The following is a 23171-nucleotide window of genomic DNA, read 5'->3' on the forward strand; positions in this document are numbered from 1 at the left end:
CAGATTTCAACAAGAGTCATGTGTGCATAGTGGTCATTGAATCAGGCCCACCCACAAATAGAAAGCATAATAGTTCCATAAATCATTCATAGTCCTGTTTGCATGTGCTAATTATTAGCTCAGACATGTGTGTTACTCAGTTTTTTCTAGCGACAAATGTGGAAAAGTCAAAGGAAGTAATTTTGTGCTAAAAATAAATAACAGGAAGGGGGTGGAGGACAGAGGGAGTCACATATTTAGTCACTTTATGAAACCAAAAGTCTTGTTGATTAAAAAAAAAATGTAAAAAAAGTGGAAAAGCCACTCATATAAGTAAATGCTGCCAAAATGGATCTTTTAGGAGTGACTTGAATGAGATGAGGGTGGAGGCTTGGCAAATAGATTTTAGAAGGGCATTTCAGGCATAAAAGGAAGCATGAGAGAAAGTCTGGAGGTATTTGTGAGCGAAAGACATATAAGAGGCATTGAGGAAGGCATCACTGGCACAGTGCAGAGGCTAAGGGGAAAGTCAAAGAGAATAGGTTATAGGCATAATCCATTTCCTCCCCCCTCTTTCTTTTTCTCCCCCTAATTTATTTCTTGGTCAAGCAAAACTTTCAATAGGTGTCATTGTTAATGTTGTCTGAGTAAGGTCTTCACAGTTTAGTCCACAGTGAATTGGAAGCAGCCCTGCTTTAGTGTGCTAGGTCTAAAGCAGAAATGGAGTGAAATTTTCCAATCAGCTGTTGTCTAGACAGAAGAAAATAGGCCTGCTGGCAGCTGGGAAAACTACAGTAAATATTTCTAGATACCTTAAGGTGTTCTATAAGAAACTAATTTTTTGTCCATTTAAAATTGTTAGGTGATATTGCATCTGACCACCTGATCCTCTCAACCTGTTTATTTATCGTAGTTACCATAGATTTTTGAAAGGTTACTTATTGAACTTCCATCAATATTCCTTTCTCCCCTAGGTACTGTACAGTAGCTGTGGAATAAATCCCTTGGAATTCTCACTACACAGTAGAACACTATATGTAGAAATATGTGATATTTAATATAAAACGTATTCTGGTATACCTTTGTTGTTAGAACTTCAGAGGAGTCTCAGATGGTACAAACTTTTATTTTGTATTATGCAAAAGCACAAGTAAACTTTTTGTTTTTTTTGTTAAGTGCAGTAAAGGTCCTTCACATTACCAGGACTTCAGTAAAAACACAGAATAAATGGAACAGTTTAAATGATATTTTTGCTAAAATTATAAGCTTGTTATTTCCACTTTTCTGGGGGGAGGAAGCAAAAAATATTAAGGCAAATTAATCCTATTTTGTACAGATAAATGAGTATATGTCTGCACTCACACTAATCTTTCACTGCTTCAACTTGAACAATTTCAGATTGTCTTTTTCTATCCTAGTCTCAATATCTTGAGTTACACTTTAGACACTGATTCTGCAAACTGTTCCACCACGGCAGAACCCATTAACATTGAAGTCAGTGGGCCTCTATGTAGTTGCAGTGGGTCCACATAGAAGAGGATGCACAATTTGGACCCAAGTTAGGTAGCCTAGTCTTCCTCCATGATATACAGTACATGTTAATGCCAGGAGCATTTTGTGGCTCTTTCCAGATCGGCATATTACTATGCCACCCTAGAGATTATTTTCTTTTGAGCTAGAAGTGCACAAGACATCATGCATCTTAATCCGTGATTCTTTGCAATTTATGGCAAAAAATTTGAGGCAATTCATCTGGACTGAGCAGTGATGAATTTAGCCCAGCCCCTTTGCTGTTCTGTAGTTGTATTCACATGTTGCTCCATTTCTAGAGGTCCATTGTTATAATGCTGGCCATTCTGGACTACCCCCTTGGGGTCAGGCATGTGCCATGGGTGAGACCTACCTTGATTTCCCCTCACCCAGGATATAAACAGGTCCCAGAAAACCTTCAGATACTAAAGAGCACTCCATTTGGCAGTTCTCATATAGTAACAGAAAAAGTCAACACGTAGCATAAGCAAAACCTTCATCCCAGCATTTTAGCTGGGAGACAGAATCATTCTTAGTTGATCTGTCTGGAGGCCACTGCTCACCTCTGTCCAGGACCTCCGTTAGCAGGATTCTCTCAACTCAGGTCCCTTTCCTAGAATCCAGTCTCTTGCTGCTATCTGGGAAGAATTCTTCCCCAGAGCTGGGGAAGACCTGCCAGCTGTAGCTCTTGTCAAGGAGAGCCGCGTAGTTCCTGACAGACTGGGTTTCCTGCCACTATTGGGAGATCCCTTCGCTGGCTCCTTCCTTGTGGCCTACCAGCTATAGCTCTCCTTTTAGGGATCTGCCTCGAGGCTCAGTGAGCTCTCCTGATCAAGCTCTCCTGAGAGCTGCCTGCCCCTAGGAGTGTACCTTCTCTCTGTGAGAGTCTTTGCTCTAAAATCACCATTGGCCTCAGAGTATCTATCCTAAGCTCGGATAATTTTTTCATTAGGTCCAGGAATTTGTTTACCAGTTAATCTTTAAGTTGGCATCTGGTCAGTCAGTTGCCCCCAAGTGGACCTTTAGACAGCATTCACAGGCAGACTTGGCCCTCATTCCTCTTAAAGGGGCCAGTCACTCCGAGACATGCACCTACATTTTCTGCTTCACTTTTTGCACTTCCATATTTCTTCTTTTCCACTTCTTTGCCCTTTATTGATGATGATGTTTTCCTTCTGACCTTCCCTCCATGTTTCTGTTAATTTCTTACTTTTTATCTTCCCCAACTCCTTCCACCTCTTCACTCCTGATTTGTCTTTTTTCTCCCTTTTGCCTTGTTTCCAAACCCCTCTATCTTACTTTTGAATTTAGCAGTAAAATGAAGCAGTCCCATTCCTGTGACAGTAGAGAAGGAGAATATAAAGGATTTAAGGGTGAATGCCCTCGTGACTAAAATTACAATATCCTTTGCTACAGTAATCAACTATTATTAAAAGCGTTTTTTAGCATCGGTGCATGTAGAATGAGCTCTAGGAAATTATGAAGATTATGGGGGGGGATATAGAAAATCAAGAAACCTGTAATCATTTAACAACATGATAATGAATTAATTTCTGAAAACAAGGTTCTTTTTGTAAATTAGACTCTGACCCTACAAATTACTCCTTGCATGTGACCTCTCCCCATTTTCAAAATAACATATAGAATTTGTTCCTTATTTTACATTTAAAGTGATGCTGTCAATCAATTACCTAGTTCATTCTAAAAAAATTTATGAAAGTACTACATTGTACTTCTTCACATCCCCTGCCAATTTCTTTGAATTTTACAATTATGTTTCCTATTTTCAAAATTTTTTTTCTCCCACAATGCTGTGTGAAAGACCCACACAATCAACAGAGGAAACTGACTGTACAGGGGAAGCAGTGAAGCTGACTATACACACAGTGCTATAAAATCCATCAAGTAAACACATTGAAAAAGCAGAGAAAATATATTTTTCTTATCTTACAGTTACAGACACTGCGTCATTTGTGAGAATAGGTAAAACATTTCAGACAGAAGTGTCTTGGATTTTTTTAAGTTGACCATGTCTTGTTAAGTTGGTAAATATTTAGAGAGAGGCTCACTTAGAACTGAAATTTGCCAACCATCCTATTATCATCTGATGAAAATTTATGTATTATGAGTTTCTGTAGATAGACCTAATAATAAGTTCATCCTTGGTTTGGAGGAGCTGTCTTCTCTATGAGTGGCAGGTAATTCAGATTACATGTTTAGCTTCTGAGAGAAGATGAGGTCCAGATGTTTTAAATAGTGCAAAAGCCAGACTGCTGGTGATATGTAGGCTGAATTCCCATTGGGACATGCCTGAGGTCACTTAATTGATTTAATCTTGCCTAAGGTCACTAAATTGATTTAATCTAAGTCCACTGGTTATGTCTGAATGCAGAGGAACAGTGAGAGTATAAGGCTTTATTGTGTCCTACACATTTTACATTGTTGTTTTCATAGTCCTGTCAGCTTTAAATTTTTTCCTTTTGGATCTGCATGCTAGAAAGTCAGCTATTTTTAAGAGTAGGAGAACACCCTGAAAATGTTGGTTTTGGAAAGTGTTTTTTGTCAAAATCTGGCAGAAGAATTTGATGAATGTGCCAGCTTTAGAAGACGATAGACAGTAATGTTTTACATTCTACTTGCCATTAGTTGTTCTCTTTAGTTAAGTACCAGGTCTGAAAATGGACCGCAGAAAGAGCTTCCAAGAAGGTGGTGGTTCTTCTGATGGTGGTCAGTTTTCCACACAGCAGTCATTATCATTTATCATTGCAATCTGTTTAAAGACAGTCCAAACAGATAGGTACGCTTTAATAAACAGAACTCTTGGCAGCTACAGAAAATACATAGCTCCCTAGTCTTACCAAAAATAAACAGGATACACTTCCACCCACCAGAATATCTAAACTTAATTGTTGTTTCTATCTGTTGTGGCTCCTATAAGTACCATACATTTCTTACAAGGACCATGTTAACCTGACTAGCTCTCATTCTGTGGATATTGCAGATATTTACTGATCTGTACTTTTCTTGTGTGGTTTCTTCACTGCCAGGCTCTTGGTTCTTACAGGTACACCTCTACCTCGATATAACGTGACCCGCTATAACACGAATTCGGATATAATGTGGTAAAGCAGTGCTCCGTGGGAGTGGGGCTGCGCACTCCGGTGGATCAAAGCAAGTTCAATATAACACGGTTTCACCTATAACGCAGTAAGATTTTTTTTGGCTCCCGAGGACAATGTTATATCGAGGTAGAGGTGTATTGGAAATGGTTGTTCCCTTCAGGGTGCAACTATGTGTGTGTTTAGTTGTATAACATACATTGGTACTGCAGAAAGTTGGGCCATATGGCATTAAAAGTGACACATTCCTACCTTGTTCTGCTCCCCATTTAATTAAACTAGTAAACACAAACCTTGGAAATAGAGACTGCAGCTTTAACTATATGGTATAAATATATAACCATTAAACCATCTCTAACTTGAGGCCTGCCCTGACGTCCATTGACCTCAGTGAGTTTCTTTCCATTGACTTCAATGGACTTTGGGTCAGGCCCATAACGGATACCAGTGATGCTACATAAGTAATAGATAGTGTTGATGATCTTTCAAATAAATTGCACACCTTCCATCTACCTAAATTCTTATAGGAAGCAAGGACCATGGAATCTAGGTGTTTTAGTACTCTTGGTTTCACCAGTAGATAGACCTCTCTGTCTGCAAACAGTGAGCAGATTCCCAGATGGTGTAAATCAGTGCCGTTCTATTGACTTCAAAGAAGCTATCTTGATTTACACCATTTAAGACTCTGGCCCATTATCGCTGTCTACTTTTCTACGTACTTGTGTAAAGCAGGGCAAAAATTTTCAGTCAAATTTTAAATTTGCTGAAAAATGCAATTCTGGGGTGAACGAACAGTACTTTTCATTTCAAAACAATGTTTTGATTTGAAATTTAGCTAGATTTGTTTAATTTTTTCTTAAAGGTAAAAAACACCCCAAAACATAATGGAAAACTGAAAAATCATTGTGGGTTGAATGATTTTTTTTCCAGTTTTTCATTTTGGAGATTTTTAAATGCCCAATCTGCAATACATCTCCCTTTAAAAGAGAGGCTTCAGACATTTTATCTACATTAGTGTCATAGGGGCATGACTTTGTAGCACCTGCTGTTGTCTCCAGTGCTCATTGTCCAACCTGGGCTGGACCATTTCCCATGCTTTCTTCCTGGTCTATGCCACAGGCCTCTCATTTGCAGCACATGTCTCCTCTAGGTCTGTTTTTTAGCTGGTCCTTTTCCAGGAGTGTCTCCTGCAACTCCCCCTGGCATCCATCTACTACAAAAATTGGGCCTTCCACAGGTGTGCCCTCCAGTACTGCATAGGTTCCTGTCTCTGCCACAGCTGCAGAGTCTGCCCTTTCTACTGCCTCTGTGTTCAGTCTTTTATCAGCACAAATTTTCTCTATTCACACCTCTGAACTTTTTGTCCAGAGCCCCATCTGCCAGTGAAGGGCAGAAATCTGGTTCTCCAGACCCTTCCGTCTCTCAGGTTCAACCTCTTAATGGGACTGAGACTTTTAATGTATCCTGACTTCCCACATGAGAAACATTCCATCCCAAGGGACTTGCCCTCTCTCCTCTTTAAGGAGAAGATCCTCCTTATGTGCTCCATCTTTCTGCACCTAAAGCGTACCCAGGCATTTCTACCTGGTCTGTGCTGGACCATGCCATGCCAGTGCTGCTTTTGTTGGCCCTCCAACAACTTTAGGAGGATTCCCTGTGTCTGCTTTTCTTGTGCTACCAGCACACTGAGAATGTCTTCCACTCCTTTCCCTTTTGCTAGCAGGGGTTCAGCAGACCCACCCTGTCCCTACATACACCAGTTTGAGAAGGTGGAGATTTCCCAGCCAAAGGAAGCATCTGTATCTCTCTGCCTCATAATCCCTCCTAAATTGGAGTGATCCCATTTCTAGTACCCAATTGTCATAGGGGTGTGGCTATCCCTTGGTGCAGCTGGCACGCCCTATCAGTTTTGATGTTGATTGGCTCAGCTTCCCAGACACCAATCTGTGCTGGAGATTGTCAAATCACAACAAACATATTCCCTTCTGGGGTACCAAGGGTCCAAACTAAAAAGTCCCAACCAATAAAAGGTCCCTCTACCCTTGGGATTTTCTTTAGTCCATCGTCTGGGCCCTGTTCCCAGCCCCTTTCTGGGCTGCGTGCCTTGTGTCCTTACCAGCTCTGAAATAGAACCCTGGGTCCCTAGGCTGGTTACTCTGGAGTAGTACGTACCCCTTTTCCTTGCAGAGTCTGGCTCACGGTCTTCCAAAGGAGCCTGCCTGTTTCCTGTAGTTCCAACTCCAGACTGATCTCACTTGGTCATTTTGTAAGGCCCAGGTGTCCATTAATCTATCACCTCACCTTCCTTAGTCCTGCCCCTTGACAATTAGACACACATGCCTCCCTGCTCCCCATAGCTATATTATCAGTGAAGATGGACTAGCTGATTCTGTAAGATTTTTCCATCTCTGATTTCTGTGCTTCTGTGTCTGATGGCAAACCCCTTTCACGTATGTTAGGAAATCAGGACCACGTTTTCCAGGCCAAAGTTCTCTTCATCAACAGTGAGGTGCAGTACAAAACTTGCAGGTGCTGATGTGGTTTCAAGCTGCTGTGGCACCCTCCTTCTCCTGGGCTGATGGGATAGTAGGGGCCTCCCGGAATAATTTAGACAAGCCTGGGGCCTTGTTACAGTAAGTTACAATAGCCTTGTGGGACTGCACTGTGAGCTACTATGCTGCCCGCAATCTCTGCAGCACTATGTGATGTGGCCCTGCCCCTTCCAGCCCTGCTGCCAGCATGCCCCATAAACCAGGAATGGTGAGGGGTCCTCAGCGGGCAGCCATACATCCCCATTTTACAGATAGGGACACAGTGACTGAGAGGTTGTGATGAATTGCAGAGCCAGGAATAGCAACCAATTCTTCTGATTCCCAATCCAGGTTTCCAACCATTGGATTGTACTTTGCCCTCTTTCACAGGCTCCTTACTTAGTCTTACTCTTCTCCTCTCCTATCTCAGGCACATACAGCCACAGCACAGTTTAATCCTTTAATCATTTTATGAATATGAGTTTAAAATGTTTTTTTCAGCCTTGGGCAACTGGACACTGTCCAGGTGGGAAAACCTCCTATGTTATATTTCCTTGTTCATCTAGACATTTCAGGCCAGGTCCAGAACGCCCTGTGAAAATTATCAGACTACAAGACCCTAACTCAGATTATAGCTTTAACAAATTTTAAGCAGATTTTTACCACCCAAGTTCACTGGGAGCACATCTGGATCTGATAGGTTTCCCTGTGTATGACAGTATTCCTTTCCAATTTAGTGCAGTTTGGCCATCTCTCTGACTCAAAATCCCAGCTGCAGTCTGTGGCTTCTTAAAAGTGCTGTTCTTTTCCACCCATAAGTAAAGGAATGACCTGAAATTCTGTCTTCCAGTACTTGCTAGGGAGCAGGTCCAGCTCCAGGTTTTTTGCTGCCCCAAGCAAAAAAAAAGGCTGGAGTGCAGCCCCTTGAAAAGTGCCAATAAATGCTAATGAACTAGATTAAAGAGTATGAGAACAGTATGTAAAATAGTGTTTTTACTTCTTGATTTATATATTGATCAGTGCATTCGTTTAATTGTATTAATGTATCTAACAAAGTGTCCTCTCAAAGGATAATACACCTTCATGTTTCAGGGAATAAGACAAACTAAAACTGTCTGAAGTTAGGAAGCAACTTTCCTTATGGGTAGGTTATTTCATAATCATCCATCCAGGTGTTTCTTGCACCTTCCTTTAATGTATCTGATACTGAACAAGGAGACCAGCCACTGGACTATGTTGGGGTTTTCAGAGGCGCTTATAGGAGTGTCCAGTGCTTAACTCCTTTAGGCACCTCTGAAAATCCCAGTTTATGTGTCTAATTCTGTAGGGCAGTTCCTGTGTTCTGAGTTCCAAGCGTGAATCTGTAGCTTTATCTAGCTCATGAACCTAACAAAACGAAGGCTATCAAAATGTCTGGTACTGTTATCTGGCAAGCTCAGATGTGCAGGTATGTGCTAGTTGTGCCCCAGTCGAAAAGAATTGGATGCTATTATTGGTATGGAGTATTCTTCACACTGTTTGCTCAAAGTAAAATTTGGATACATTTGTCTCTTTTACACTCTCAATTTTGTGCCTCCTGTCATGCTGTCCTTATGCTTGAAACAGCCACTCCATTAATATACACAAACTCTATCACTCTCTTGCTTCGTATAACCCATCCTCCCATTCCATGGTGCAGTCCTGTTAAAATGACTCTTTTTATTATTACATCATTCTGTATTACTTTGTACAGTTCCAGCTTGTGCTCCTAAGGCTGATAGTACTTTGGGGCAGGGGATATATGGTTTGTTTGGTACAGCCATCTTACATAAATGGTGCTATACTCTATAAATAGAATAATAATGGTACTACTCCTGTATGCACGAAGAAAAGCTTGACATTATTTCACAGATATTTGCCAGTAACTAAATATAGTTTTGACTTCATATTGTGACCTGTGGACCACTTCTTTGGCATTAATAAAAAATAAGATAAATAACTCTGTGTCTTTGGCATCTAAATATTGGGGCCATCATTATCTGAGACCCTTCCCCCAAAACAAATCCACAAGAAAACTAGTTTAAATAAGGCTTTTTTGAAATCTTCCAGAGATAACAGAGGGCTGTAAGCTCATTTCTTGCTTGCACTGACCAGACACAGCAGCAGTTTTTTCACCACAAAAAGGGTGTATTGGATTCTGGAATCCACCCAGTTTTAGAGGGAATTACACTTCTGCCAGTTGTGGCTGTAAAAATCTGTACATCTGAGAGCCAAAAAAATCTACAGCTGAGAGCAAATGTGGTGCAATAATACTAAAATGTTCCTCTCAGTTCAAGAAAAGCTAAATAATGCTTGTTCCCATTCTTCTAAAAAAATAGATGAATTAGCAAGAAGTTGGTTTGCAAATATAGGGGAAAAGTCATTGTGGGTTTTCTTTGTATTCAAATCTGACACCGTGTAAGTGTGTAAATGCAAGAAGGAAAGTTTAATGACTTGCTTGCTGAACTGAGACTAAGATTAGTGTGTGGCATTTCAGCATGGTGGCCTTTTTCTGCACTTTGAAGGAAGGAAGAAAGAATTTTAATTGGGAGGGGGGAGCAAATTTGATGCAAGCAGGGAGTGCACGTTGTGAGAAATAAGTGGTAAAGGATGAGGCTGCATCCAAAGGTGGCAGATGGTGCTTTTTTTCATCATATGGTAATATGGCAATGGAAATGTTTTGGAATTAGGGAAATGAGGAGGCCAGACACATTTCCCAGATGCATGATGATTTATTTGTGGAACACACAGAAATGCAGGGAACATAAGTATTGAACAGCCCCTGGAGACTTACATGAAAATGATACATTATTTACATGTGGTTTATACTGCGCCTCTAGTGAATCACTTGGGATCTTCAACTATATAATCTTAGTTTGTCTGACAACAGCATCCTGTGTCCATTAGCCCTACGGTCAGTGCTTTCCTCACTCTGTCACCTATTCTGATAAGATTTGTTTGCGTGATGTACATTAGCTTTTTCCAGCACCCTTTGACATGCTTTCTCCCTTGGTGGCAATAAAGTTGAGCTTAGCTTACAGAAGCGTATCCAGTAAAAAGGTCCTTTTAAAGTCTCATCAATGCCTATGCACCCATGAGAGAAGACATGGGTCTGAGTCAACCTTCCATCAAATAGATACTCATTCTAGACAAGCCATAACTCTGTCATTGCAGTAACAGGCCCCAGTCTTCAGATGACACAGGTATTTGGACATTCAATTTTATCTCTGAACAGTGTTCTTTCTTGAGGAGGAACAGTGCTGTTTGTACATATGAGATGAGAGAATCTCCTCATGCACATTTTTAAATAAATCAAGGTTGTGAAAGATTCTGAATAAGTTATTTTCTGTAACTTAGTATTTTTAAAAAGACTTAAGCCATAAGAAAGACTCTGGTCTGCTGGCAATGATGGTAATACATAGCTGGAAATGGATTTTGAAGAACTGTACAGCAAGAAAGTAATCCAGTCTTTAATTATGAATTGTAGTATATGTTTGAATTGAGTGACTACTAGGAAACTTTGTTTTTCTACAGGTTAATAGCAGTAATTTGAACGCTGAGTCTCAAACTTGCTCAGCCGTTAGGCATTTGAATACACAGATCCTAATTTGCACAGTGATGCATAGACGGTATGTGCAGCATACGGACCCTGTTGTTTGTTAAAATATTTTTATGGATCTTTCAGCCCTGATAAAGACGAAGCAACAGTGCAGTATTCTCTTGAAAATTTAGCAGCTTACTCACAAACTCTAGTTGTCTTTACTTACCATCACGATAATTATGATGATAAAACTAATGATATTTCACAAATAGATTAAAAATCACTTGTTTCAGCTGAGTGAATAAGTTGAATTTTGCAATGTTGCAAAAAGAAATGCAGTGTATGAACCTTGCAGAGTTGGAAATGTAAACAAAATCCTTTATGGAAGCATATAGATATTTAAAATCTTACTGAAAGTCTACGAGGAAGAAAGGATGTTCAACATGTTTCACTCCACAATATTATAAAAATTAACTCTAGAAATATTAAGTTTACACGAAGAGAATGTTTATATACTGACAGGAATGTTGGGAATGGAGTTCTAATGATAAAATGCTTTTCAAACGTCCCCAGAATAATTGATATTCTTCAAGAATGGAGTCAAAGGATGTCCTTTCAAGCTGTTTTTTCCAGTGTGTATGATGCTCCTTTCCAAAGGGTGGTATTCTTCTTTTATGCAGATGTTCCATTACAGCTTTGTTTTAGAACAGTCTTTGTGACATTCTTCATGGCACCCCTAAGGTATATATCAGTGGTATTCCCTGGAACATGCAAGGACACATCCCAGTGAATGGAAAGTTACTGAGGGGCACAGCTTGTTAGGAAGAATCTTCAATGAAGAAGTGACCATAAATTCTTTGAACAGGACGTTCCTGTAATGCAAAATCATAGGTCTCCTTCCAAGACATGACATGTTAGAAAAAGGGCTCTGGAGGTAGAAGTAGTGTTTGATGGTGTACGTACATTTGTAATTATGGAGAGGGTTTTCCCCCCTATAAATTGGATAGCAATACATCTTCTCTAGAATTGATAGTGTGATCAGCTCTTTTTGAGTTCCTGATTAAGATCTTGGCATAGCCTTAGCTTAGAATTGACTTCAGTAAAGCTATGGTGCTTCAAACCAAAAAAAATCTGGCCGTGTATTGTTCATACTTAAAAAATGAAAGTGGGGGGAGGAAATGGTGAAATGTATGTATTAAATTGTTGTTTAAAGCCATGTTAAGACAGCATCCAAGAATTCCCATCATAAGGAAATCCTGAGGTGTACAGATGGCATAGGCAGCCTGCACAATCTCCCTTCCAGCACAGGGGTATTCCAGGGCAGGAAAGGGGAATGGCCAGAGCACAAAGTGCTCCAGCAATTCTGGCAACAAAGCAGGTCTCTGCTAGCTACTGTCCACCGGCACACATTAAACAGTACCTGCGACTGCCCTTACTTGGCCCAGGATGAAGGGGGGCAGAAAGGTGGCATCAAGCTACCTATCTACCAAGTGCTGCCCTGGCACATCTGGAGATCAAACTCTTAACTAGAGAACCACAGCTAATGTGTCCTGACTCAGCTTCGTTCTGAATGTAGTTCTGTATTGTGTTGGTGTGTCCTTTCCTTAAAAAATATAGAAAATACATTCCCTTCATTCCTAGGTTCTCTTGGTTGGCAGTCCTTTTGTTCCATTTTTCAACACCAGCTTGAGTTGTTTTACACTCAGCACTGATTTGGCAATATTACTGGCTGGGTAAAGTAATTTGTAAGACTAGTATCATATATTGGCTTAGATGAATGCTGAAAAGTAAATCCATGTATCTGAATCTGAAATATTGAGTTTCAATGACCTTCTCCACATTACTGGTAAAACAGCTAAAAAGAATGTTTAAACACAGTTGCTCATAGTAGTCTTCTAATGCAAACTCCTTGATGAGTATTGACAAAGATTCTTTCTTTCTGAGAGCCCAGTAATGATCATGTTACCAAACCATTCTATAGACTACCAAGCCAGGGATTATATCACACTATTTAGCTAGGGACAAAAACCCTGTCCGGGTTTGTCATAGAAGGCATGACTGCAAATGTTTTCAAATATAGTTTTCAATAACACAGTTTCAAATGTAGTATGGACAGGCCCCCATTTTATGCAGTGATATATAAACCCCAACAGCTTTTGTGGTTTGACTCGGGTAAGTGCCTCCAAAAATTTGGTTCACTTATCTAAATAAATCAGAGCCTTTGTAAGGTCTTGTCTCCCTTCTCTGCTTCCCATATATCTCACTCCCTCCTACCTTGCCAACCAGACAGTTTTACAGAGCATATCTCTCCTTTGTAATAAAATTAGTCCTCTGGCTTCTTTCTTCATCTTTCTTTCTCAAAGCCTGGGCTACAGTTTTATGTTGCTCCTGACCCAATCCAAGGTCTCTTCTACCTCTCTTTCCATGCACATAAAATTTCTGATATTTGGTATCCATCATGGAATCTTAGTAGTTCTGACAATGTGTTTATCAGGATGCTGTATAAAAATCTCATGAACTTTTAAGCTTTCCTGCCTCAGAGGCTTCATTTAACGTGTCCTTCTAAACTGTGAATTGTATTTTTGTGTCAGCACAGCTGGTGTCCATGTGTTGCTCTGAATTCACATGTTAAACTCCATAGGAAACATTAGAAAATGTTCTGCATGTGCTGATTAACTCATCAGTAAAGCTCAATATCATTTTTACTCCAGTGTACATAGTCCTTCATAACAGAGACTAATGATAGCACAGCTTTCTTTTTTCTTAAGTCAAGACAGTTTTGAGTTATGCAAGTTCAAAACCAGATTTTAAAATCAATGAACTATTTTTATCCTCATAACATTTAAACCAACAAAAATGTACAGTTAGTTTTTTTTCAAAATACCTGAAAACTGTGGGTGAAATCCTGACCCAATTTGAAGTCATTGGCAAAACTTCTATTGAATTCAACAGGACTAAGATTTCACCTGGTATGTTCATTCCTAGGCTGTGTTGTACGCCAGTCCTTAGCCCCAAGTGAACTGTTACAATCACATTATAAACCCCTGAAAAGCAGGGTTTATGATGACAACGCTGGCAGACACTTACCTACAGCAGCAGTATAATTATAGGTCATGTAGACTGAAACACTCTTAGGAGTTACACAAATTGAGTTATTAAATGCATACACGATTCTGAGCAATGAACCTTGGAAGCTATAAAGCTTGAGCAATGCAAATGTAAATCACTGGACATTTTCTAACAATGTAGCAATTATTTTTTCCAAATTACCGTCAGTTAAATTCTTTGTTATGAACTCCTACATGGTGAAATTGTCCACATGGCTTCTGCTGTCTATAGTATTGAAAGAAGAGAAAAATCTTTTTAATGTCTTTAAAGAAGTGCCAGATGAGAGGCTTGTTATTTTTAAAAGTACTTCTTAACATTATCCTGTGATAGAACAGCTGGTCAGTCTTGGTGGTTCCATACTCCTGCTCTCTTAAGGTCTTATCCAAGAAAGATGCATTTCCTTAGCTGTTGGACCATCATGGGTACATCTACACTGCCATGTAAAACTAGGGTTAGTGGGACTTGAGTCAGCTGGCCTGTGTTAGAGAACCCGATGCTTGAACATCTACATTCATTCTGAATCCTAGGTTAAGAATTGTCTAACCTGGGGGTCTGGCATCTACACTGCAACATACAGACCCGAGTCAAACCAACCATATCTCAGATTCCCTACCACCTTCCTGAAATGTGATTGCTTTAGCCCTTTGCCCATGGTGCACTGTGAGAAAACTTTACTGCCCACCCTGCGTGTTACAGGAAGTTTGAATAGCCGGCCAATATAGCCTGCCGAACAACAAGGAACTAAATTGGCAGTTTAGGCTCAAAATTAGGTGAAGGTTTGTAACCATCAGAGGAGTGAAGTTCTGAAACAGCATTCTAAGGGAAGCAGCAGGGACAAGAAATCTAAATGGCTTCCAGACTGAGCTTGATAAGTTTATGGAGGGGATGGTATGACGGGCTGCCTACAATGGCCTGTGGCGTATTGACAACTGCCAGCAACAAAAATACCTAATGGAGACAGGTCACTAGATGGGAAGGATCTGAGTTACTAATGAGATTTCTTTGCCAGGTATCTGCCTGGTGGGTCTTGTCCGCATGCTCAGGTTCTAACTTATCGCCATATTTGGAGTTGGAAAGGAATTTCCCCCTAGATCAGATTTGAAGAGACCCTCGGGGGGATTCTCCTTCCTCTGCAGCATAGGGCATGGGTCACTTGGAAGTTTAAAGTGTAAATGGTTGATTCTCTGTAACTTGAAATCTTTATACCATGATTTCAGGACTTCAGTAACTCACCCAGAGGTTAGGGAGTGGGTAGGTGAGATTCTGTGGCCTGCAATGTTCAGGAAGTCAGACTAGATGATCACGATGGTCCCTTCTGACCTTAAAGTCTATTAGTCTTTGAGTATGGATTCATGTAAGGAAGTGATTGAAGAACAGATTGCTGTACCTGACTGTATAGAGCAGGGGAGGGCAAACTATGGCCCACGGGATGGATCTGTCCTGTCAGGGCTTTCAGTCCGGCCTGCGGGTTTGTCAACCTCTGGTGCAACAGGGCTAAAGCGGCTCCTGGGGAGGACGGGCAGAGGGCTCCATGGCCAATGGGAGCTTCAGGGGTGGTACTGCTGGCAAGGGCTGCACGCAGCGGAGCCGCCTGCCCCACCCCACCCCACCCCACCCCCAGGAGCCACTGCCGGACATGCTGGGCACTTCGAGGAGTGGTGCAGGGCCAAGGCAGGCAGGGAGCCTGCCTTAGCCCCACTGCGTGCTGCTGCCATTCCAGAGCCGCTTGAGGTAAGTGGTGCCAGGCCAGAGCCTGCATCCCGAACTCCTTCTGCACCCAGCCCCTTAACTGCCTACCGCACCCCAAACCCCTGCCCTGAGCCCAGCCCTACATTCATGGGCCTGCATACAATTTGCCCATCCAGATCTGTCCCTTGGGCCAAAAAATGTGTCCATCCCAGTACAGAGGAATAGTGTTTGTTTACTAATTCCTAACTGTTCCTGATCATATGTTTAGCTTTATTATTTCAAATACTGATTGCATGATGAGATGCAGTGATAGCAGTGAACTTTCTCAATGACATAAAAAGCTTTATTTGTAAGTGTGTTAAAACAGTATAGCAGTAACCCATTGCCAAGCCGGTCAGCTGTCATTACAACACCCAAACACCAGTTACAAATGAACATTTTCAAAATAAATAAAAGTGCATGAAAAGGAGCAAACACAACAGAAACACCTACAACTGCATCTCTCCTTTCTGCCCCACCCTCCTTTCTCCCCCTGGTGCTGTGGGAGGGGAGTCAAGACAGAGGCTACATAGGGTTTAGTGCCCTGCCCAGGTGCTCATGGCAACATTGCTAGGGGAACTGAGTCAGGAGCAGAGGGGATCCCTTAAATCACTGAGACATTGGGACCTAGGGACTGGGCTCTCCCTACCTCCCCCATCACTTTAGTACCAATCTCACTAACATAGCCCTTGAAACCAATACATTGTCTGCAAATTAAGGGCCAGGTTTGCCTGTACTGGTGCTACCAAGCAACTATAAACATAGTTGAAGTGGCCAGTGCACTCTGGCTACTTTATGGTGTTTTGATGTACCAGTGAATTTGCCCTTAACAGTTAATTTTAAACAAATGATTTAAGATTATTAATCCCTATCTTGTTTAGTGTTTGTGTGAAATTCTTAATAATTTTAAAGACTAAGGGAATTGCCAGGCTAAAACTATGGTGAAATCCTCTTGAGGTTGAGTGTTCATATCAGTAATTTAAGAAGAAGAAATATTACATGAATGGTGTAATTATCTCAAAATCAAGCATTATAAACTCAAGAAATTCAGAATTAAATTTGCTTTAAAGAAGTCCAGACATATTAAGGTAAGATGCACAGCTGAGGCACTCAGACAACCTTAACTCTGCCTGGTAGTGACACAGTGAGAGGTGAGGGAGGAGGGGGCAAAAAATCTTTACAAAAGAGTTTAAACTAATCTGTGATCACAAACACTAAAATATCTTAACTGTGCATTTTGTGCCTTAACATGTTTGGATTTCTTTGAAGGGTAACCGTAACTCTTATTCCTACAGTAAATCTGCTTTCTTTCCCCAAGTTAATAACTTGTCTGTTACCTTTGTCTTTTACAAAAAAAACCCATAGCACAACAGTTCTCAAGCAGGAACAGCGATTTTTAATACAGTCGGGGTTGGAGAGGGAAGTCTCTCTTTTAAAATGTAGGCGAAAGATTAGAACTGAGTAACCTAATTTCCAAAAGTTTCAAGCACCCATAAATGTCTGCTGTTTATTTAGGTGCCTAAATAAGGACTTAGAAGCCAACTATCTTGGCCATTAAATTTACTGCAGATGTACATAATAGATAAACATCCCAACATTTTTTTTCAGGTACTCTTACTGTACAGATATTTTTAAAAAATCTTTGTATATAATATCTGGAAGATCCTCATGAACAGTGTGGGATGTGATGAGTGCAGTAACAGGCAGTGCATACACCTCTACCCTGATATAACACGGTTGAGGGGAGCCAAAAATCCCTACCGCTTTATAGGTGAAACACTGTTATATCGGAGTAGCAGTGGCAGGGCTGCAACGGTGATTTAAAGAGCCCGGGGCTCCGGCCGCAGGGAGCCCCCGGCCCTTTAAATTGCCAGCGGAGCCCCGCTGCCACAGCCCCAGGGTAGTGACGGCAGGCTCCGGCGGTGATTTAAATGGCTCCGGCCACTGCGGGGAGCCTGGGCCCTTTAAATCACCACCAAGCCCCGTTGCCGCAACCCTGGGGTAGTGGCGGCAGGGCTCCGGCAGTGATTTAAAGAGCCCGGGGTTCCCCACAGCAGCTGGAGCCCGAGACCCTTTAAAGCGCCACTGGAGCCCCCGCTGCTGCTGCGCTATACGCGAACTCGTGTTATGTCGGGTTGCGTTATAGCAGAGTAGAGGTGTATTTTTCCATTAAGAAGTACAATATTTTCAGAGTATAGCTATAGATTTATTTTAAATAAGAGATTGTGTGGTTTCATATTTTCCAGAAAGTCTCTCCTATAAGAACTCCACAAAAACTCTTCAGAGCAATCAAATAAAAGACTTTAATTTGAAAATACTATTTTATTAGGTGTCTTGGACATCCCCTGTGTAAACTGATCTGGCATCAACCATATCCATGAAATGTGAGATCTGATTGCAACAGTTCTTGACACAGACACAAGCAAACATTCCCAGCACTTCTTGCTCTAATTTAATTTTGCTTCAGTTAGATCATCCCCTCCACCAGGGAATTTAGCTCCCAGCTTGTTACAAACATGCCAATATAAAACAATAGTGTCTGCGTAACCATTGTTTAGAATGTATAGTATTCAAGATTGTAAGTACCTCCGTTTCCAAAGTCTAAAATATATTATAAATCAAAGACAACCATTGGTTACTTTGTGTCACAATGCAGCCAGAGGGAAGTGTGAATTACGTAAGTCTAAAAAAAAAATAAGTCCACATAGTAAAGAGGCCGTTTTTTATGGTCTTTTAAGAGGGGAAATGAAAAATTCTCCCCATTGGCAAATTTCTATTTTACACAGTAACTTGCATGAAAATTCCCTTGCAATGATAAAACAGAAAACAAGCCGAAGTTGGAGAGAAAACTACCATTCATCCACTTCAAACAATTTAAAATACTTGTAGTATATGATAAATGGGAACAGGAGCAGGTGCCTAGTTTAATTCAATGGAAATTTTTTCTTCTTACTTTTTTGGAAGCAGGATTGGTCCCTAGGGTGCCGTTAGCGAAGCATCCGAGTAAGCATCACATTTCATAGCTGCAGAAGACCAGGCCTTGTGATATAAATGACAAAAACAAGAGCTGTTGGTATCATTGTATTACCTTTCTTCCATCCAGGTTTTCCACTCACTCCCAGATATGTGTGACCAGGTGCCATCCCAATCTGCTCTCAAACAGTCCACACACCAGGGAGAGCTAAACTTTTCTTCCCTGGGGTTTGACTTTTTAACTCACCCATAGGAGTTTCTGACTGCAGCTCAAAGATTGGGTGAACATCCTTTTTGGCTCCTGTTGGAGTCCCTGAATCCCTTTGTTTTCTCTCTGCTGGTTTCTCAGTCCTTCATGGCCATAGCTAGTGCCCAGACATTGCAGTATCTCCATGTGCATGTAGCCTTCTGTGTGTCACGCAACATCTGCTGGCATAGACAGCTGGTACTGATGTACCATGTCTGCACTCCTAGTCAGACTTTCTAGAAACAGATCTCGGATAACTAAATAGCTCCGTTCTCTCACTGTCTGAGATTCAGACTTGAGCCAGAGATGTCCATTCAGTCAGCCGATGGGCAGAAATGTTCAATCATAGGCCTAAGGGGGAATGGACACTTCTATAACTGCTGCCAGTACTTTTCTCTTAAGATTCCCAACCAGTCCAAAATGGCAGCTTTGATGGCCTTGTGATTGGTGGCAGTGTCCCTACCCACAGCCCCATGTGCTGCTTGGGCCTCTCCTGTTAGTGAAAGGAAGATAAATAAATGGCCGAAGGCTTTTCTTGCCACTAAGTGGCATTGGCTGTCCACTGAAAGGTGACAAGGAAGGACTCAGGGTCATCATCTAGTCCCTGCTTACGGTAGGTCTACACCACAAACGAAGAGTAGTGTGTGATGTAAGCATACCCATAGACACTCTCCTACTACTAGTCTAGGTGGTATCCCTGGACTAACAAGCTCGGGAACATCTGCTCTGGTAGCTGTGTCTGCTGTTCTTGTCAAGCTGCTGTTCCTTCCTTCAAGATCTGCTGCTGATGTTGGGCCTGCCTCAGATCTCTACCACTTGCCGTTCTGATACTTCCTTTGCAGAGTGATCTTAAAAAATTCCACCACGTGTGAACTAGAGCCATTCCCAAACTGCTCTCAAACACAGTCCACATAATATGTAGAGTCCAAACTCGCCCATTCCTAGTTTTGGTTTTACTGATACCTACATTAACAACAAGCTAACATAAAGCTTAGCTCAGATCTTCTTCTCAGGATTTCTCAGTCCACACATTATATCCTTTCTCTCAGGAGAACTTCTCCTGCCTCCCTTATATACTGGTTGGGTGTTGAGGCACCTGCAACACTGAATCAGTGGAACATATTTAATATTCCCCAACAGGATCAACACCAGTGATTAGGACGGGGTGTTTCTGATAGAGCATAACAGGCTGGCAACCTTATCTCCAGTTAATAATTGAAGTCATTATTTTAGGCCCTTTAATATGTTCCATATTGCTACACAGTATCTATTAGACTGATAGCTTCTCAATTTTAGTCACTTGTGTTGCTTAGAGCAGTGGCTCTCAACTTTTCCAGACTACTGTGCCCCTTTCAGGAGTCTGATTTGTCACCTCACGTAAAATATTTGCTTTCAAAATCAGACAGAAAAATATAACGGTATCACAGCACATTGTTATTGAAAAATTGCTTACTTTCTCATTGTTACCATATAATTATAAAAGAAATCAATTGGAATATAAATATTGTACATACATTTCAGTATATAGAGCAGTATAAACAAGTCATTGTATGAAATTTTAGTTTGTACTGACTAAAATTTTATGTAGTGCATTTTATGTAGCCTGTTGTAAAACTAGGCAAATACCTACTTCAGTGGTTCTCAACAAGGGGTACACAGAGGTCTTCCAGGGGGTACATCAACTCATCTAAATATTTGGTTAATAAGAATGAGGATAAGTGTTTTTTGTTGTTGTTGAAATGTCTAACTTCAAAACTTAGGTTCTTTACAGCAGCACCAGAAATGTCCAGTAAACTGAAAAACTGGGGGGTTCATGGGGATTTGGGAATATTGCCATTAGGATTGGTTTATTTCTGGTGAGCCCTGAAAACAGAAGGTTTCCATTGCTCCACTTGTTTTTTTTACATGTACAAAGTAGGCAGCAATGTATGTCTCTCTTTGTGAGCATTTATACTGTTATATCTGATTGCCTGATAGAAATTATATAAAGTAAACAAGCAACAAAACATATTTCAAATATTAGGATTTCAGCGAGTAAGATTTATATTCTTTATGGTGTCTTAGTTTTGATTTGGGAAGATACCTAGGTTGAAAAGATGGGTTTTGCATTTCATCCTGACTGAGGGAAGATCTCTGGTGATTATCACACTTAGGCCTGGTCTATACTACGTGTTTATACTGATTTTAGCAGCATTAAACCGATTTAACGCTACACCCGTCCATACTATGATGCCCTTTAAATCGATTTAAAGGGCTCTTTAAATCGGTTTCTGTACTCCTCCTCAACGAGAGGAGTAGCGCTAAAATCGGTATTATTATATCGGATTAGGGTTAGTATGGCCGCAAAACGATGGTATTGGCCTCCGGGCCATATCCCACAGTGCACCACTGGCCACTCTGGACAGCTATCTGAACTCGGATGCACTGGCCAGGTATACAGGAAAAACCCCGCGAACTTTTGAATTTCATTTCCTGTTTGGCCAGCATGGAGCTCTGATCAGCACAGGTGACCTCGCAGAGCTCATCAGCACAGGTAACAATGCAGTCTCCTGAGAATAGAAAAAGAGCTCCAGCATGGACCACACGGGAGGTACTGGATCTGATTGCTATATGAGGAGAGAATTCAGTGCTAACAGAACTCCGTTCAAAAAGACGAAATGAAAAAACTTTTGAAAAAATTTCCAAGACCATGAAGGAGAGAGGCCACACCAGGGACTCAGTGCAGTGCAGAGTGAAAGTGAAGGAGCTCAGACAAGCCTACCAGAAAACCAAAGAGGCAAACAGAATGTCTAGGGCAGGGCTGAAAACATGCCGCTTCTACGCTGAGCTGCATGCAATTTTAGGGGGCTGCGCCACCACTACCCCACCCCTGTCCTTGGATTCTGTGGTGGGGGGTTGTAATCTCAACCATGCTTGAGGATTATGCGGACGGAGAAGGTGAGGAGGAGGAAGAGGAGGACGAGCTTGCAGAAAGCACACAGCACTCCGTCAGCCCCAACAGCCAGGATCTTTTTCTGACCCAGACGGAATTACCGTCCCAGCCCTCCCAACCCACTTAGCCCAGACAGTGAAGCCATGGAAGCGACCTCTGGTGAGTGTACCTTTGTAAATATAAAACATGGTTTAAAAGCAAGCGTTTTTTAATGATTGATTTGCCCTGAGGGCTTTGGATGCATTCGCGGGCAGTAAAGTTACTGGAAAAGTTTGTTAACATGTCTGGGGATGGAGCGGAAATCCTCCAGGGACATCTCCATGAAGCACTCCTGGAGGTACTCCAAAAGCCTTTGCAGAAGGTTTCTGGGCAGGGCAGCCTTTTTCCGTTCACCATGGTAGGACACTTTACCACGCCATGCATGTAGCAAGTAATCGGGTATCATTGCATGACAAAGCATAGCTGCGTATGGTCCCGGTTATTGCTGGCATTCATGAAACATCCGTTCTTTACCTCGCTCTGTCATCCTCAGCCGTGTGATATCGTTCATGGTAACCTGGTTGAAATTCAGGAATTTAATTAAGGGGACAGAGATGGCTTTTTTCCTACAGGAGTGTTTGCCTGTTGCTTACAAGAAATCCTTCCTTGCATGTAGCCAAGCAGGGGGAGGGGAGGAAGGATAGCGCTGAACTTTCTCCCGTTTGGCTAGCAGGAATCTTCCCAGCTACTAGCCACGCGGTGGGGAGGAAGGGGGATGATTAGCAGTGATCTTCCATGATACCAGCCATGCATTGGCCTGCTAAACCCAGGGTTGTGAGTTCAGTCCCTAGGGAGGCCTTTTGGGGATTGGTCCTGCTTTGAGCAGGGGGTTGGACTAGATCTCCTGAGGTCCCTTCCAACCCTGATAATCTATGAATCTATGCGGTGGGGGGAGGGGGTAAAGCGATCATCCTAGAGAATTGGAGGGGGGTGAGGGTGGCTTCTGTGAATGGAAGTGAAGGCTGCTGAAGCTGAAAGACAATGGCTTACCATGGCCGCATGCAAGCTGAATTCTGATGCCCGGACCTGCATCTGTGAGATCTGTAACACCAGAGCCCAGGCACTCAAAATTAAGATGCAAAATGCGACCTTGTAGTGAAATCACATGTGCTGTGTAAGGTCAATAGTGTTGTTCACTGTGAAAGAGTATAACCATTGTTCTGTAAAATGTATCTTTTTAAATACTTCTCTCCCTTTTTTCCCTCCCTCATGCAGCTGCACATTTTTCAAGCCTCCCTACTCCATCCCGAAGGCTAGCTCAGATAAGGCAGAGGAAGAAGAGGACGTGAGACGAAATGTTCTCGGAAATCATGGAAGTAAGGCGCAATGAAAGAGCTCATCTGAATCAGTGGAAGGACGTGGTATCAAATTACAGGAAAGATGCCAGTGAACGTGAGGACAGGAGAGACGCTCGAGATGAGAGGTG

The 23171-nt window shown here is 41.7% G+C and overlaps 1 protein-coding gene and 1 long non-coding RNA gene across 2 annotated transcripts in view; one reads left to right on the plus strand and one right to left on the minus strand.

Annotated features, from left to right (window-relative positions):
• The window catches only part of SCFD2 (sec1 family domain containing 2), a 316169-nt gene that overhangs the window by 189609 nt on the left and 103389 nt on the right, over nt 1-23171 (plus strand). The window lies entirely within an intron of this gene.
• LOC127048408 (uncharacterized) overlaps nt 1-23171 on the minus strand; it is a 71462-nt gene that overhangs the window by 35419 nt on the left and 12872 nt on the right. Inside the window, exon 2 of the long non-coding RNA XR_007773654.1 lies at nt 18508-18593. This is a non-coding gene — a long non-coding RNA (uncharacterized LOC127048408). The remainder of the gene's footprint in view (nt 1-18507; nt 18594-23171) is intronic.

This window comes from Gopherus flavomarginatus, chromosome 3 (genome assembly GCF_025201925.1).
Source record: "Gopherus flavomarginatus isolate rGopFla2 chromosome 3, rGopFla2.mat.asm, whole genome shotgun sequence".
Classification (NCBI taxonomy): domain Eukaryota; kingdom Metazoa; phylum Chordata; order Testudines; family Testudinidae; genus Gopherus; species Gopherus flavomarginatus.